The 18,854-nt window shown below is 47.5% G+C and overlaps 1 long non-coding RNA gene across 2 annotated transcripts in view; it reads left to right on the top strand.

The window, feature by feature from the left end:
* LOC106973300 (uncharacterized) overlaps positions 1 to 18,556 on the top strand; it is a 34,891-nt gene extending 16,335 nt beyond the window's left edge. Inside the window, exons 6-7 of one of the 2 annotated variants that reach the window (XR_003415692.2) lie at positions 2,831 to 3,002; positions 17,553 to 18,556. This is a non-coding gene — a long non-coding RNA (uncharacterized LOC106973300). The remainder of the gene's footprint in view (positions 1 to 2,830; positions 3,003 to 17,552) is intronic. The other variant, XR_001429974.3, reaches the window with a different exon arrangement.
* The last annotated feature ends 298 nt before the right edge of the window (positions 18,557 to 18,854 follow it).

An 18,854-nucleotide genomic window follows, 5' to 3' on the forward strand; every position in this document is an offset into this window, starting at 1 on the left:
AGGATTTGAGAATTAAACATTTGAAGCTGGTCCTTCAGGTGGCTATGAAGCTCTCTGTAAGGTAAGGGGATGGAATGTATTTTATTTGTCAATTTGATTTATAACTTTTAGATATTTTAGCCAGTGGCGTGTGAACCTCCATTTGTGCTCTTGCTCTGCCCCCCTAAACATTAGGAAGGGCCTGGAACCAGCCTCCTGTGGGCTTGCTTGCTTCTCTTCATTCTCCACACTGCTTCGGAGATAGAACCCCCAAAATAGCACTGGCCCTGTTATTCTCTTGCTATTCTCTTGTTATTCTCAAAAACTTCAGCGGTTCCCACCATCTGCTGAAGGAAGCCCGAACATCTTAGTCTTGCATTCCAAGGTCAACTTACCTTTCTCAGGTCATTGCCCACTCCTCCCTTCTACCTGCCTCACCAAAACCTAAGGACTCCAGGCTCCCCATACTTGCCCCGAACTTTTCCACATCCGGCCTTTGCTCCTGTCAGGTGTTCATCTCTCCCTGCTGCCTCGAGTCCAAATAAATCCTCCTCATTTACCGAAGCATGAGCTCAAATGCCATTTCTTGAGTAGTAGAAGCAAGAGGGGCTCTGTGGGAGAACGAGCCCCCCATCTTCACCATAACCTCATTCTCTGATATAGGCAGCGGATTGCTCTTCAGTCTTGTGTAAAGTGCTCCCTTGATGATGCAGCTTCAGGCTGCCCCCCAAAAGCTGCCACCTTCACCCCCTTTCCACGTAGAAATTCTGGAGCTGCCACTGATGACACACGCTCCAGGAAGCTGCTTCTGATCTCCCCCTTTCTCAACTGGAAGAAGTCTTTACTTCTGTGACCCCTCAGTGATGCGTTTGTATGTTTCTCATGACGTTTACTACTTTGTACTCTGCTGTGTGAGCATGTCCATGGCTCTTGTGCCCCGTGCCCCAATCTCAGAGCTCTCAAAGGCAAGATTTGTGTCTGATGCCTCTCTCTTCCTCAGCGTTCTGCACAACATTTAGGAGATGAATGAATACAGGAAGGAGATGAATGGTCAGAGGACTGAAGACATGAATGAGAGAGTGAGTGGACACATAAGTGGACAAATGAACCAGTGAGTGAATGACAAATGGACGTATGAATGCATGAGGATCCTGCCTGTGGGTACTGAGGACCTCTGCTGAAAAATACCGTTACCAGTCAGAAAGGCAAAAAAAGATGGGGACTGGCCATAACCAGTGGAGACAGATCCTCCTTTTTGTAAGTTGCCGGGGTCTCCGTTACTTAACCATAAGGACCAGCGAGGCCTCAGTCTGACCCGTGGAACCATGGGTTTGAGCTGAGAAGTTCTAGTGAGGAGAAAGGGATTCAGCCCCGTGGTCATCCGCAGGACACGGGGAGGGTAGGCAGGGGTGATATTGTAGTGATCCAGAAATGGCCTCTGCCTGGAAGGAGTTCACAGCCTTCTAAGGGATCCAGGCATGTTCATCCATTCACCTCCTTCTAAAGGCTGGCACTGTGCGGGGCACTGGGGAGCCAAGGGTGAGTAAAACCAGAGCTTACAGTTGTGAAGTTTAGGAGGACATCTCAGCCTGGGAAACCCCTGACTGGGCAGGGCTGCTGTCAGAGTTTGGAGGCTGGCTTCGTCTTCCTTCCAAGTCCATCTCTTGGCAGGGTCAGCTCCCCCGCCTCACCTCTTATGTGTGTGCCTTGCAGCAGATACTAATGCCTTAGAAGGTCTAGCCCAACCCGTGAGCCCAGAGCGAGGAAGGGATTGTCCTTTACCCTCATCTAAGCCATCTCTCCTCCCTCTTTCCTGTCTGAGCCAGGAATGGCTTCTTCCTCGGATGATTGACACTGTGATTTGCTGAAGGCCCCGTCTGAATGATAATCTCAAAATTCTATCCCATAGCATGAAGATATTTCCCAGGTGCTGGGCTGTGCAGATTGAAACAACCATGTGTGGCATGGGGCAGTCGAGTCCATGCTGAGCTGTGCCCCAGGCTGTCCCGTTCATGTTCCGCTGTCCTTCTTCCAAGTGCCTGGAGAAGCACATCCACAGGCCCCTTTTGCCCTTTTGCCTGTCTTCTGGGTCTTCGCTCCAGATCTTTGCATGGAGCACGAAGACAAGAATACACACACCACCCCCAAGAACATGCAATGGCTCTAGGCACAGCTTAAATCCACCCTTAGAAAATTAATATTTGAAAAATGTGTTAATTCATCTTCAAAGAAGTGATCCTTAGCTTTCCGGCAGGATTCAAGGAGCCCTGTGAACATCTGATGAAAGTTCTGGATCCTCTACCCAGAAAAAAAATGCACAAAACACCACATTTCCACCCCCCACAAGTTCAGAGGTTTTGTGAGGCTCTCAAATCCCATTGGTTAATGAACTCCCCTACCCCACCCCCACTGCCCCCTCAAACGAGGGGTCTTGATGTAAGAACTTCTCTGCAGAAAAGCAGTCCTGACGATGGCAGCTCTTCTCTCATCACATAGCAGTTGTAGGTCCTTCGAGCCTGAGTCCTAAATATCTCCATCTCCAGCTATGGCCTCTCCTCCGTGCATATGTCCAGTGGCTTTCTCAAAACAATGAAACAGGTTGTTCCAAAGGAGCAGCCAATACCCCTCTCTTACAAAATGACAGGGTTCTCTATCTTCTCCCTTCTCATGAAGGAAAAAGCTAAACACATGTTCCTGAGCCCAGTGTTTTTTGCCAGAAAGAAGTTTCTGGGACTCATGGTTTAGGAATGGAGGTTCAGCCATTTGATGATGTCAGAGAAGAGTCCTGCGCCATGACTCCACACCCTGGCCCATGTTTTGCTTTTGGGAATCACCATCCTTTCTCCTTCAGGGACCCTCTAGACGTATGAGCCCCACCCCCTGGAGCAGCCTGGAGCCATTGGTTCTATTATGCTGATTTATACACTGACCTCTCTCTCTAGACTGCATGCTTCTCAAAAACGAAGTCAGTCCGTATTAATCTCAGCATCCCCGTGGCCAGGCACACTGAGCGCTGGCACACAGTGAGTACTCAATAAATATTTATGGGCTGACGATGAATAAATGGTTCAATTAACAGAGTTACGCCGAGGCTGTCTTCTCCGGCTCTTGTTGAGGAGATTGAGAGGAACGAGTTGCTCACCAAGAGCAGTCAACAGCTTGAGATCTGGGGTCATGCTGCTTTGCTCCTAATCCACGTTCTGCCCCTTCTTTGCTGCATGATGTGGGGCAAGTTGCTTGACTGCTCTGAGCCTCAATATTCTCATTAGCAAAGCCTGGCTAATGAAAATGATAACCCTACGGCACTGTCCTCATGATCGTTAAGTGAAAGAATGCATTTTAAACACTTATTATTGTAGTAGTGTCATTATCATTACCTGGGCCTATTACAACTTGGCAGATTGGTTTAGCCACCCACCTATTTGTATGTTTCAGGATCATAGACTATTCTTTTTTTTTTTTTAATTTTTTTTTAACGTTTATTTATTTTTGAGACAGAGAGAGACAGAGCATGAATGGGGGAGGGTCAGAGAGAGGGAGACACAATCTGAAACAGGCTCCAGGCTCTGAGCTGTCAGCACAGAGCCTGACGCGGGACTTGAACTCATGGACCGTGAGATCATGACCTGAGCTGAAGTCGGCCGCTTAACCAACTGAGCCACCCAGGCGCCCCTCTTTTTTTTTTTTTTTTTTTTAATAGACTTCAGCCTGTCTTGGGGTCCTGAACTGGATGCATTCAAACTTCTCAAATACTGTGGCTAAAAGTCTCTGGGTTTTAGTTCCTTGCTTACAAAACTTTTTTTTTTTTAACATCTATTTATTTTTGAGAGACAGAGAGAGACAGAGTAGGAGTGGAGGAGGGGCAGAGAGAGAGGGAGACACAGAATCCGAAGCAGGCTCCAGGCTCCGAGCTGGAGCACAGAGCCCATCACGGGGCTCGAACTCACAGACTGCAAGATCATGACCTGAACCAAAGTCGGCCGCTTAACTGACTGAGCCACCCAGGTGCCCTTTTAGTTGCCTGCTTTTAAACTCAGCCTAATTCCTTTTGGGTCCCAGGGCCTGGGGACGGTGGAGCCCTTTCTTTCTGACTCCCCTCGATGTAGTTCTCATCTGTTTGGAGGCAGAGCTGAACTTCCATCTACAGAGCCCTCTTATGGAGTATTTCTGGCCTTATCTGGAAGACTAGGCATGAGAGGTTGGTGGATACCATCTGGGCTGGCAGGGACCCTATGAGGCACCAGCTTGAATCCTGGATGGTCAGCCCTGCAAGAACCCTCAGAAATTGTGGGTCAGCTTCTTGTTGTTCGGATGGGGAAACAGGGTCAACCCCCAGTCGCTGAACTTAGGTTGATGGCAGGGCAGGACTTGAACTTGACTCCTCACATAGTTACCAGTACCTATGTTTTAGGTTTGAGGCATTCCTGACTGAACTCGTCAGCAGTTTGGAGCCTTGTCACCTTATAAACTATTTACTAATTAACTTTATTATTAAAAAGTTCAAACCTACTAAAAAGTACAAAGAAGAGTATTACAACCACCATCGTATCGACCACCCAGAATTAACAGATGTCAACACGATCATATTTGCTTCAGCGCTTTTATTTATAAGAAATAAAAAAGTTAACAGGCTTATGGCTTTAAACACCATCTATGTGCTTATGACTCCCAGTTTACATCTCCAGCCCCGGCCTGTCTTTTGAACTTCAGCCCCATATTTCCGGCTGCTACTCAGCATCTCCATATGGATGTCAAACAGCATCTCAGACTCCATCCCCAACCGCCTCTCCCCACCTCACCTCCAACCAGATTCCCCCATGGTCTCGGTCTCAGTCTCACCTGCCTCGACCGCCACCGCCGGGTTTGGGCCACCATCACCTCCCGGGAAGATTCGGCTCCTTTCCTAACTGGGCCTCCTTGCACCTGCTCTTGCCCTAGACCCTTATACTATGTTTTCTTTATTACAAAAATCCTGCAAGGAACATCCCCCTTCATGTCATGTACATAAATATACAAAACTCACTCATCCCTAGAGGGAGGGTGGCTAGGTGGTAGGGGGGACAATCGCTCTCCCAAGATCTTATACTAATCTGCACTCCCTTGAGCAATTTCTGAGAGTTCTTATTTCCCCACTTCCTCCTCTAATACTTCTTCTATTCAGACTTAGAAATGTTTGCCCTTCTGATAAGTGTGAAGAAGTGTAATGGTACCTCATTGAGGTATAATTTGCATGCCCCTGCCTCCCAGTGTCACTGTCCGTTCACAACCACAGCCTAGTTGTCCTCGCACCAATTGTGGGTTTCTTGATAGCCTTTCACACTCTAGCAAGAGAGAGCATAATGAATATTATGGGCAGCGGTCCTTCACACATGTTTCCCATTCTGACTCTTCCATCCGCTTTCTATGGAAGCTCCCTTATGTCTGTGAACCTCAACTGTAAAATGGGAGTCCCTGGGTCTACTCATAGAGTTATGGTGAGGATTAAGAGAAAATGAAGAAGATCAAGCATTTAACATGCAAGTGCTCGAGCAATGGTAGATATTATTAAGATTTTATGTTTGTGGTGACGTGCTATGTTTATAGACGGCTTGATGCGGAGTCAGATATACCTGGAGTTTGGCCTCGATGCTCTAGCAAGGCATGTCACCTCTCCGAACATCAGCTTGTCATTTTTAGAAGGGAGATGATAAGTGGAAGGAGCAGGACAGGAGATGCTAGGATAGAAAACTCGCGGGAGCAGTAGGAAGCCGTGAAGAACACGAAGGGTGAACATCATTGTCACAAATCTGTCCACAGCCCGGCCTGGAAAAGCATGGTGCAGAGGGGTGACAGAGCCCCAAACCCTGGCGAGTTGGGCTTTGGAGTGGGAGGTTGGTTGAGAGGAGCAGGGCCAGCGCCCCCTTCCTCATGCACTATGACTCCTCCCCTGCTGGGCTAATGAGATGCTTCCCTCTCTGTGATCCAAGTTCTGAAGATCTTATCATCAGGAAGAGCTTCTGTAGATTTTGATAAACTGTAAGGTTCTTCACGTTTCCTTTAAATATATGTCTCTAGACATTTGTTCCATCAGCTAAGCTAAGGTAACAATGCATGCGTGTGTGTGTGTGTGTGTCTGTGAGAGAGAGAGAGAGAGAGAGAGAGAGAGAGAGAGAGAGAGAGGAGAGAGACTGAGAAAGCTATACATGCCAGGGAGTCTGGGGCTGTTCTGTCTCAGGATAGCTCCAAGAAAGCCTCTTCATTCCAACCAACATGTATACACACAGAATTTTGTTTTCCAGGCCACCCCTTCCATTCATGGAGCCCAGGTAAAGAACCCACAACCGGTGCGTAACCAGCCTCCCAGGAGGTGGGTCTCAGCTCTGTGGATTGTAAAAATCAGGCCAAGGCTAATTAGGAGCCACCTTGCTCGATGCCCAATCATCTGTGTGCTCGGCAGACTTCACAGACTCTCCAGGGCTTGTGGCTGCTAGTTAATTACACAGGACTCCAGCTCCAGGGCTGTAATTCAGTACCCACTGGGCAAGTGAAACCCTCCGCTTTGCACACGGCCCTAGAGGAAGGATGAGTAAGGTCAAAGCCAACAATTACCCACACTCATTGCCCCCAGGAGCAAAGTGGCTGGCCCAGGTTGGCTGGCAGCCCAGATTAGGGCTTTGGGGATGGGACGAGAGGCTCACATCTGTCCATTTGTCCTTCCTAAGTCCTTTTTCTTCCTACTTTCCTTTCCTTCTTTTCTCCCCCCTTCCCTCCTTCCCTCCTCCCTCCCTCCATCTCTCCCTTCCTCCCTCCCTCCCTTCCTCCCTTCCTTCCATCAATCCTTCAGCAAACATTCAGGCCCTGCTGTGTACTAGGCTTCAGGTTAACACTCTGGATGAGGTAAGTGAGCCAGACACAGGGACTGGTCATCAGGAGCTTGCTTTCCAGCAGGGGCAGTACATATTTCAATAGCCGTCAGAAAAAGGGAAAGCAAGCAGGATTTCTCTAAAGGCACGCAAGTGCAGGGTGGTGCTTGAATGACCCTGAGAGTGAGTAGCTCCTTAAATTTTGTGCCCTAGCTGCCTGGTCTTGGCCCTTCATTTCTCCCAGTCTAGGTAGACTCTGGGTTCCTCATGGAGTGTTGGGGTTTTCACGCCGCTCAGGCTCACAGCCCCCGGGGATTCAGGGAGGTGTATTGCAGGGGCTGCTGCAGAGGGGATGTCAGGCCTCACCCCTCCTCTCTTCTATTTAAATGGGGCGGCCACTCTTTTTAAAATCTGTTTTGTCTTGTGCATCCCGCCCACCTCCTGTCACGTAATGATTTTATCTGGGGTGGGGGTGGTATCGCAGCTAGAACCCGTAGGAAAGCCATTGAACACCAGCTTCACCTTCAAGGTTAGTGGCCTTGCCCAAGGGAACAGCGGCACTTGGCAGATTTCTCAATTGGAACTCTGGGCCAATGCTCTTCCTTGTTTTTTGCTCTCTCTCTTTTTTGAGTTATTATTTTTATTCTGAACGATTTCAAAAACAGAGAATAGAAAATTAAATGTGGAAACTTCCAGCATGACCAAATATTAACATTAAGTCCTATTATTCATTTCAATGACCTAAAGGAGCAAAGCAGAGTGGAAACCCTTCACGTAAACGTCCCTTATCTCCTGCCTACCCCACCACCAAACCCGGGAACTGATTTCTCAAAGTGTGGACCATGCCCACGCATGTTTTTTCTACTTTTACTACATATATATGTGTCTATAAAAAATTATATGGTCTTGTTTTACAAGTTTGTAAACCTCATATAAAATGGCATCATTCTCCATGTAGCCTTTTACAACTTTTTTTTTTTTTTTGCTTTTTGGGCTTAGCATTTTGAAATTTATGATTTTAACTGCCATATAGCATTCTATTTATTATAAGACGATCTCACAGTTCTATCCTTTTTCTTATTGGCGAGCATTTAGATGTTTCCCCTTTATCGTTATTGCGAACACTGCTGTAATGGATTGCCACATATACATGGTTCCTTGTGTGACATGTCCCAGAGCTTCTCTGGGAACAGACTTGCTGAGCGGAAGGTCACAGGCTTACTCTACTTTACTAGATAGTCCCAAATTGCTTACCAAAAGTTCATACTCCCGTGTGATCAGTGTCCTCAAGGGACCATTTGCCCACGTCCTTGTTAACACTTGATATTGTCAGACTTAAGTTTCATCAGTCTGGCAGATACAAAATGGCATTTTCTTGGTTATTGGTTTACATTCCCCTCATTAGTACTGAGGCTGAGTGTACCATTGTTAAGATTTTTGGCTGCTTGGGTCTACTCTGTGGTCCAGTGTTCTTGCTAACGCGCTGCGTTCTACGATTGCTCAGTGGGCATCGCACTAACCAATCCGACTTTGGGACCAGTTTGTATCACTTTCATAGTCACATGGCCTGTCTCTTTCTTTCCACATTACTGGTTTTTTTTTTTTTAATTTTTTTTTTTTACATTTATTTATTTTTGAGAGACAGAGCAACAGAGCACAAGTGGGGAGGGGCAGAGAGAGAGGGAGATGCAGAATCCGAAGCAGGCTCCAGGCTCTGAGCTGTCAGCACAGAGCTCGACATGGGCCTCGAACTCACAGACTGTGAGATCATGACCTGAGCCGAAGTTGGACGCTCAACCAACTAAGCCACCCAGGCGCCCCGCACCTTACTGGTTTTTAATAATTTTCCCGTGCAGAGGACTCAAAGTGATCTTGGGGAATGAGGAAGGTGAACACCCTGGTGTGTCCCCAGGAAGGCCACTCAGGGTCAGTGGGGAGTGGAGGGACAGCCTGGAGCTGTGTCCACAGTCTTCATGTTCTCTGCCAGCAGTTGCTCAGGCCATGGGGGATTGGTCAAGTTGGCAAAACTTATCCTAGGCTTCTGTGCTTTATACCCTTTGTTTAAAAACTCTTCCTTCCAGTTGAAATTTATTTATAGTAAGGAGTTCTGGATTTGCCCTCTAACACCTCTCAGGAATACCTGAAGAAGGACAGAAACAGAACTCCTGGAATGAACGTAATTCTAGAATGCCAGGGCTATAAGGGCAATAATGTGGTCTAAACCCTCTCTCAATCCCAAACCCATTTACAGATAGGGAGCCTGAGGTTCCGAGAGGGGAAGGGCCTTGTCTATCATCCCACCCATGGTGCGGATCAGCTGGGTGAGGTGATGCATCGAGGAATAAAACCTCCTGGCCTTTGTAAACCTCCTATGTGACTATCAAGTGTGGCCATTGGCAGAACCACCCGCTCAGATGAAGCAACTGCTTAGGGCCCCACACGGTGCCACATGCCTCACCTAGGGGTACAAAGAAGGTTTTATGGTGTAATTGGGGAGCTGAGATTCCCAGAAAGATCATTGGCGGGCATCACAGAACCATGTGCTTGGGTGGTGAAATAAACAAGGGTGTCTGTCCCCCCCCCCTTCTCTTGCTCTCCATTCCTTCCCTTTCGTGTCCTTCCTCCTCCACCTCTTCCTCTTCCTCCTCCTCCTCCTTCTCCTTCTCCTCCTCCTCCTCCTCCTCCTCTCTCCTCCTCTTGTCTCATTCCCCTCTGTGCACACATCTTACTTTTTCTCTTGTATCTTCTCTCTCCAGGGCAACCGAGTCTTCTTAATTCACTCACTGGTGTCACTCACTCTCTAATTCACTTCTCTGCCAGGGCCTCAGTTCCCCCCGAAACACTGAGGAGGTGTCCATAGCTAGATAACTGCTCAGGCCCCTCCCAGTTCTGTTCTGCGTGCTGGTAAAGAGAGAGCTGTTGGGAAGGTGCTTGACTCTATGATTTCTAGAGGGGCAATCCCCTCAGCTGAAGTCCCAGAAAGGCAGTTTGTATTTAAAAGCATTGGGATTAGGACGCCTGAGTGGCCCAGTCAGTAAAGCATCCGACTTCGGCTCAGGTCATGATCTCATGGTTTGTGGGTTCGAGCCCCGCGTTGGGCTCTGTGCTGACAGCTCAGAGCCTGGAGCCTGCTTCAGTTTCTGTGTCTTCCTCTCTCTCTGCCCCTCCCCTGGTCACACTCTGTCTCTCAAAAATAAATAAATGTTAAAAGTTTTTAAAAAATAAATAAAAGCGTTGGGATCAAAGTCACTTTTTTGAGAAAATTGTTCATTGTCTGCAGGCACTTTTTGGCCAGGCTTTTCCCCCAAAGATGTGGGAGGGAATATAGCAGCTCAGGACCTGTAGCCCCTGCAACGAGCTCTGCCAACAGTGGGCTTGCCAGACCTCCACCGCCAAAATCTCAGCGGGGGTGGTGTCCGTGGACTTCTGTTTGAACAGGTCCCTCAGCTAGATGGACCAATCCTCTGACCCTACAGCCCCTTCCCACCTGCCAGGGTTCCACTAATAACTTGGAACTATGGTGCCCTAGTTATTTAACTTGTGGATTACTTCAGGATAAATGCATGGTCCTCTGAAAATAATCAGATCATCCCCAATTAATGTTACGGAGAAAAAAAACAAAGACAAGAGTTGAAGGGTTGTATGGAAGGAGGATCATTAGTCTCCACAGTCATTTCCTGCGTGGTAGAGGGCTGATGACAGAACTTGTTACCCCCTCAGTCAGTGCCTGTGGGGTTACTGACCTACTGTCTTCACACAGCTCAGGTCTGGGAAGCCGAGCATGAGAACCAGGAGGGGTGGTCACGACAACCCAGCCGGGTATGAAAGCCTGGGTGTGCTAGAATTCCTGGACCAGACACAGGTCCGTGTGAGTCTCAGATGAACATTGATTTATGCTTTGATTCCATCCATCTCACTCTCTCTTTCTCTCTGGCTGGGGCAGGCCATTTGACCTCTGTTTCCCTGCCAGTAAAATGGGGATAATAACATACCCTTCTAAGGCTGCCTCTTACAAATAATTGGCCAGTTTTTGCAGGGCACTTTGAAGAAAATTGCTGTGAAGATGTTCTGCTGGCCCTGGAATTTTCCTTGGTGCAAATATCAAACAGACAAGGATGGCCAATGTTCTGATTCTGGCACTCTCAGCCGAACCATTTTCCCCAATTCAGTTGGAAGAGAAGAAGATGGGGGAGGGGCTGTGATCACAGCCTGGGCCTGCCTGGAATATTAAAGACACAACCCTGCCTTTGATGCTTGCTTGCAACGCTTGTTAATTTTAATAGGAAGCGAGCAGAGGCGGGAAGTTTCTGCCTGGCAGAAGAAAACAGGCCGAGGCCAAAGAGGATTAGTGTCAACTCAATTTGGATCTAGTGTGGCTTTGAAGTCCTTGGCCTGGTGCTGGACAGAGTTGAAGGACAACTCCTAGATGTCAGTTGGGTGGGAGGCAGAGGGCTGGGGAAAGTGGAGACCTGTGGCCCCTCAGTTCCCAGCTCAGCCAGGAGCAGACAGCCTTCTTCTCAATTTGGGAAATACGTTGGAGTCAACAATCTCTTAGGCTGGTGAATTTTTGGGGAAGCTCCAAACAGGGGTCTCAAACTTAAGTGCCTGCAGGGGCTAGGCAGTTCACTCCCAAGAGCAAAGTAAGCTGATTGTATGCCATAGGGAGTGGTGGGGACTGTGGCAAACACAATAAGCTTCAATCAAATATTGGGATTTGCAAATTAGGGTCAAATTTTGGTAGCTCTCTTATAGGAGATTTATAGGAGAAATTGATTGCATTTTATAGAAGTTGAAAATTTGAATTGTGTGTGAACTATTCCAATTTTTTTATTTTTGTAAATATTTATTTTGAGAGAGAGAGATAGAGAGGGAGCGAGTGAGGGGTGGGGGAGGGGCCGAGAGAGAGGGAGACAGAGAATCCCAAGCAAACTCTGTACAATTAGTGCAGAGCCCGACTTGGGGCTCGAACTCACAAGCTGTGATGATCGTGACCTGAGTCGAAATCAAGAGTTGTGCACTTAACTGACTGAGCCATCCACGCACCCAGAACTATTCCAATTTTTAAATATTGGCCAAAGTTGTTTATTATTTTAAAACACCCCCATAGGCCAGAGAAGCCCACGGGGCCCTGTTTTGTGACCTCTGTCTTGGAATTCTAAAACTTTCGGGGTGAAAAATCACTTAAAATTCACGGAGGCCTTTGGTTACTATTTTTTAGAGACTTCAGACCAGTCCTTGGTTGAGGCATCAGAATCATCCAGTAAGAGCTCTTCAAAAACACAAATTTTGGGGGATTTTGGTTCAGTAAGCTCGGAGTGGGAGCTGGGGAGGGTCTCATATTTTTTGTAAAATTTTTTTAATGTTTATTTATTTTTGAGAGAGAGAGTGAGTGGGAGCGGGGCAGAGAGAGAGGGAGACACAGACCCCAAATCAGCTCCAAGCTCTGCACTGTCAGCACAGACCCCAACGTGGGGCTCAAACCCACACACCGTGAGATCGTGACCTGAGCCCAAGTTGGACGCTTAACCGACTGAGCCACCCAGGCACCCCATATTTTTTTAAACTCCTCAGATGATTCTGATGTGCAGAATCAGAAATGGTTGGGGAAATGGTGACCTCATCAGTTCCTCTGAATAATTTTTCATCTTTTTTGAGTCATAAACCCTTTTGAGAAACTAAAGAAACTCATCAACACTTTCTATAAGAAAAACAAAAGATACAGAAAAAATGTTGCCTACAATATCAGGGGGTCTGAGAACTCTCCCACCCACAGCCACCAAGATAAGAACATTACTTGATGCTGGCTGGAATCCCATCTACAAGAGTCATGAAAATGGCTTCCAGGGTCTCACCTGTACTCTTCCAGTGACAGGAAGCTCATTACCTTAGGCAGTAGTCTATTCCGTTTTGGGGAGCATTATTAGTAAAGTTTTATGGGTTTTCTTTTTTTCTTTAGGGTTTTTTTGTTTGTTTGTTTTTGTGATGAGCAAAAATCTGCTGCCTTTTTCCGCTTCTCCAGCCCCCAGCCACCCTCAAGTGCCACGTTTGTCCTCTGGCCAATCTCTCTTGTTTTCCTGGGATATGGAGGGGAAAGATGCTGCAGGAGGCTGGGAGAAGCTGGGGGATGGCCAACGATGAGGAGCTGTTCCCTCTTGGGATCTGAGATGCTGGGAGCGGATTCTTGACCAGAAGCTGGCGATACCTGTTCACGCCACCTCATCCCTTTACCCCCCCCACCTCTGGAGACCCCCTCCATTCATCCAATATGAGATGCCAAACCTGAATGCTTACATCTATTCAGCCTCACCATCCTCACCCTGTAACTTTCCCTGTGGCCGACCCCCTTTCAGTGGCTGACTCCCCAGCCTGGAAGGTTAACCTTTTTAACACGAGTTAGGTACAGCTTGGAGATACCAGATACACCAAATGAATGACCGTTTGAATCTGTTTTGCCCAGCACTCTTGCTTTGGCCAGGATCTGCTGGGCACCTGGGGGGAGAGGCATGCAATATGGCATCTTATAATATTGGATATCTACAATATTCATGCCGTCATTTATTCATTCGACATCACCAAACACTGACCACATGGTTGTAAATGGGCCTCCAACCCAGCCTCTGACCTGTCCCCTAGCAATCGGATGCTTCCTTAAACCTGTTTTTATTCTTGACTCATCCTGTGTCTTGGGCAGAAGACATCATAAGGTCCTTTGCATAAAGTAGAAGGAGGGAGGTGGCTTGTCTTTGCCTTAAACTCTTAAACTTCAAGGGAGGCTCTCCTTTTCGTGATTGTTGAGATTGGTGTCCATCATCCCCCCTCTCTGCATCCACTTTGGGACTTGCTGATTTAATTGAAGCCAAGCCTCCTTTTCTGCATCTGGAAGAAGCCTCACTTTGTACTGTCATCTTGGCGTCTTCTTTGGTTGCTTTAGTCATCTGTCCTTGCCTGACACATGTATCCAGGTATAAATACTTTTAAAACCCCCCTGAAGTGTTCTCGCTCACTTTTTATCCCAGGGCTTCTGGACAAGGGAGCACATGTGCCTGAGCGAATGCCACAAGGAAACTGGGAAAACAGCATCTACTTACCAACCCCTGGCAGGATGACTGGCTACTTATCATTGGATGGACATCCACTGGGCCTGCCAGGGTCCCATTCATGCATTCATTCACACATTCATGCCAGAAACATTTACCAAGTTCCCAAGGTTTGTCTGGTTCTGGGCTGCATGCTGCAGAGGCAGCAGTCAATAACACTGAGTTTTTGTTGCCCTCCAGGAGTTTGTATTTTAATAGGGGAGACAGAAGACAAGCAAGTAAGCACACTCATGAATAAATACAAGTTGTGATGCGGCCTGGGAGATAGCTATAGATACATTAAGGGGAACCCAATTCAGATAGAGGAAGCCACCCTTCAACGGAGAGTTGTGGGGGAAGAGTGTTCCAGGCAGACAGAACAGCATATATAAGGGTCCTGTGGCTGGAAAGAGTTTGGCTTTTACAAGAAACCCAGAGAAGGCCAGTGCAGCCAGAGGTAGTAACTAAGGTGGAAGAGGCAGTACAAGAGCTTTGATTCAATTGCCAAGAGGGCTCAGCGGGTTTCATGAATGAGTGAAGGAAGCCAGGTCAGAGACAAGAGGGGGCACTGGGGTCTGTGGCAAATTGGCAAGCATGTGCCCTGTGCAAAGGAGGTAGCTGCTGCCCAGCTCCAGCTAGCCTTACACCTAGTGGAGATGGAATCTGTGGGTCCAGTGTTTCCAGACCTTTTGATGTTTCAAGAGAATCCTCAAATTTCAATTTTGCTATAAAAATCTTCTGTTAAAAAAAAAACAAACCCTAAGACAATCATAACACATGTTTGAGGGCCGCATGTGGCCTGCCTGGGCTGCCTCATTATAACTCCTGAGCTGGGTAAATGCACAGTAGAGAATTAAAGAATTGTAGAGCAGTGAGGGTCCCCTCACCCATATAGGTAAACTGAGGCCCAAAGTACCCTCAGCTTCCAGCTCTTCCTCTGTTGGGTAGTTTCCTGAGAACGGCAACAACCTTTCAGGCTGATTTCCTCTTCGAGCCCCGGGCAAGAACTTAACTTTGGGGCTCAGTTTCCTAACTTGCAAACAGGAACATCGAGGCCCAGTGTGGCGGCTGCCTGGGGCCATAGTGTGTGGGGTAATTAGGGTTTGAAAACCACTTTGAAGCTTCTAAGAGGAAGTACCCAGCAAAGTTCAGAAGGGGATTTCAAAGGGCTTGTTCCTTCAAGTGCCATAGACGTGTGTGTCCCAACCTCTCCTCATCTCCAGGGGGCTTTACCCAGGCGGGAAGCGAGTAGGTGGCTGCCCTTTGCTGTGGGACTCCAGAAAGCCCATCGGTACATCCACGTCTCCCTTCCAACCTATCTTTTCCTTCCCCAATATGTTCCCCTCTTCTTCCTTGCCAAAATATTCCACAAGCCCCTTCCAGGTGCCAGTCACAGTGAGTCACAGTGCCAGCTCTAGGAATGCATCCTGGTGGCTCTAGCAGCTAGCAAGGAAAACAGGGTGTCCGAAACTACAGACAGAACCTGCAGGGAGAGGGTTGTAGGAGCAAATAACCCACTCAGGGGTTCGGGCCCCTGCACATCCTAAATAAGTGCATGTTTCAGCTGAAACCTGAATGTTGAGCAAGAGTCAGCCAGAGTGGAGAGGAGAGGGTGGGAGAAAGTCTAGGTCGAAAGGGCTTCCACCATCAGGGGCTGGGGGAGGGATAAGGGAACCCTGAGCATTCACATACTGAGAGATGCTCACTGGCTTGGTCTTGGAGCTGTCGGGGAGCAAGAACTCCTGTCCCCTCAAGAGTCCTTGTAGCTGGACTAAGAATCAAATTGACTTGGGACAGATGAATAGGAGGAAATTAAATTTAATGACGTACAGATGAGGAATCCATACACACATGGGAATTCCCAAAATGATCAGGCAAAATGAGGTACGTTTGTCATCCTGAACTGAAGAGATATGGGTAGGGGCCTGGGACTTCAGGGCAAAGGAGTGCGCTTCAAAGGGCGATAAGAAGAAAAGCAGATGTTCGGTAATTAGATGTTGCCCCTGCCATACAGATGGGTGACTCAGATAAAATTTATCTCTGGTAATAACCCTTGTTCTGAAAAACACCCCCAATTTAGATTTTTCTGGGTAGTTAAAGGAGGGGCAAAAGTTTCTATTGAGCCCATAGGGTCTTGATTGCCTTCAGCTCGAAATAATCTTCATGCCAATGTGGCCCCTCTCGGGATGGCCTGCCCTCGTGCCCCTGCCCCCGCCGACACCCCACAGTCCAAGGTTGAGTGGTAGATTGGAGGCAAGGAGGTGGACAGAGGCCTGCTCACATGGGGCCTTAGCAGCGAGGGCGAGGATTTACTTTTTTATTTCTTTTACTTTTTAATTGTTTACCTTGAAGGTAATAGCATAATAAGAAGTTTCTGAATTTCAACTCAAAAGGAAGTATTAGGATTTGATTGCATTTTTTTTTTTTTTTTTTTTTTTTTTTTAGAACTCAGTGGTTATTTCCTTGGGTTGATCTCCTCTAAGAAAAAGCCTGGCAAACAAATCCCTTCTCATTCTGTTCTTCTGTGATCTCCAAATCCCCTTTCTGCACATTTTCTGTGTCCCAAGACACCAGCACCTTCCTTGAACAATAGGTACTATTGTAAATCCATAATTGTAGGGAGAACACTAGCCCCGAGAGGTCATCTGCTAAGGTCATCCAGCCAGAAAGGGGTAGAGTGGGGAATCTGAACATCAGTCCATTTGCTTCCAAAGCTGGGGCTCTGTCTACACGAAGGGCGTGATCAAGATAATGACTGACAACCTGGCCATGTCCCCCCTCAGCCAGGTCCTGAGGTAGAAAAAGCCCCTATCTGTGGATATCTTGCAAGTGATGGAGGGAAAAAAAAAAAATCCCACCTCTAACATCAATCTCTGCATGGAGGAGGTTTAAGGGAAAGCTTGGAGGGGCAGAAGCTGTGTTCTGCCTGTGTTTGAATACTAATGAGGCAGGGACGCCAGTGGCTAATTAACGAGGGCCTGACCTCCAGGGTTCCTAGGATGCCAGCTTTTGTTCAAGTCTTTTTTCCTTCAGAGAACACTGAGCTGGTTCCTGGACCGGATGCACCACAAAAGGGCCTTTCAGGACTTCCTTTGAATGAAGTGTTCTGTTCCCACCACAGCTTTTCAAAGACTGGGGGAGAAAACAGAAACTCAGAGGGACTAAGAAGTTCTGTTCTTTGAGGATGGGCAGGGGGCACGCTGCAAACTCTGAGATCAGGCCTTCATGGGCCAGGCACCAGGGGCTGGCTGGTCAGAGAGCCTGGGGCTGCCCAACCCTGAGCTGAGTCACGTTCCCAGCTCCCATGGTAAATTATCGCCCTTGGTTTACAGCTAGTAAACACAAAAGGAGACTGGAGTCCCTGGGATGGCTGTGGTCCAGATGCACCAGGAGATACGGATCCTCTTCTTTTCAGTCCCCAGAGGGGTCCAAAGAGGGCTCAGCCTGGGATTAATGCCACGGGTATCTCTGTGGGAGGGTTAGGTCTGTGGTAGAAAATTTAAATCATTCATATACTTGCAGGGAGGGATGACAGAATAATACAAATGGCATTTAGAGAAAATGATAAGATACCATCTATGCTTGTCATAATAGAAATGCAAATTGGAACTACAACCAGATATCATTAAAAAAAAAAAATCTATCTGATTGGCAGAGATCCAAAAATGTGAAGCGTGCGGTGTGCGGAGGCAGTGGAGAACCAGATGTGCGCATCCTGCGGGCCAACCACGACAGCATCCAAAATGCAGGGGCGCCCGGGTGGCTCAGTCGGTTGGGCGGCCGACTTCGGCTCAGGTCATGATCGCGCAGTCCGTAAGTTCGAGCCCCGCATCAGGCTCTGTGCTGACAGCTCGGAGCCCGGAGCCTGTTTCAGATTCTGTGTCTCCTTCTCTCTGACCCTCACCCATTCATGCTCTGTCTCTCTCTGTCTCAAAAATAAATAAAAACGTTAAAAAAATTTTTTCAAAATGTGAAAGCCTACGTGCTTCCAGGAAGCACCTCCACTTGTAGGAGATTATCCTCTCTATGTATTTATTTGCACATTGTGCACAAAGAAGTGGGTACAATTCATTGTAATTTTGCTTATAAAAGATTGGAAAAGGACTAAACTGTCCATGACAATGGGGGTTGGTTCAAAGAATCATGACACAGCAGTGCAATGAAATTCTAGGCAGCCCTTAAAAATATGTCTTCATATAGAGGGATCATGAAGATACATAGTGTTATCTGAGGAAAGGCAAGGTACAGAATGGTGTGCACATCAAGATACGAGATGCCACCATTTGTGGGGAGAAAGCAAGGAGAGGCTACCTAGACAGTCCACGTTCGTGTACGGACAGAATACATCTGCAAGGAGACGCAAGAAACATGTAATGGTGGTGGTGACCTCTGCGAGGGGTGCTGGGGAGCTGAGGAGGCAGACTTACGCTGGAATAGGCATTTATAGCATTTGAATTGCTTTTACCAAAGGGGAGTCTGGCTGGCTCTGCTGGTAGAACATACATGGCCTCTTGATCCCAGGGTTGTAAGTTTGAGCCCCACGTTAGGTGTAGAGATTACTTCAACAACAATGAAAAGAACTAGGCTGAATTACTTTTACCATATTACTTTTTCAAAAGGAAAGGAAGGAAGGAGGGAAGGAGGGAGGGAAGGAGGGAAGGAAGGAAGAAAGGGAGCAGGGGGACAGAGGGAAGGGCAGAGGGACGGAGGGAGAGAAGAGGGAGAGGGAGGGAGGAAGGAAAGAAAAAAACGAGGGAAGTATAGATGGGCAAAAAGAAAAAATACTCAATGGCAATCCCGCCGCACTAATAAGCACTGAGAAGATTTCGGCTTATATCTTTCTATTGTTTTTGAATTAATTTCACAGTTAAGGAAAACTTACAAGATTAGTATAAAGAACTCTCATATATCTTTTACCCAGATGTGCATTTTGCCACATTTATCATTCTCTCTCTCT

The sequence above is a fragment of the Acinonyx jubatus genome, chromosome E2, assembly GCF_027475565.1.
Source record: "Acinonyx jubatus isolate Ajub_Pintada_27869175 chromosome E2, VMU_Ajub_asm_v1.0, whole genome shotgun sequence".
Lineage (NCBI taxonomy): Eukaryota > Metazoa > Chordata > Mammalia > Carnivora > Felidae > Acinonyx > Acinonyx jubatus.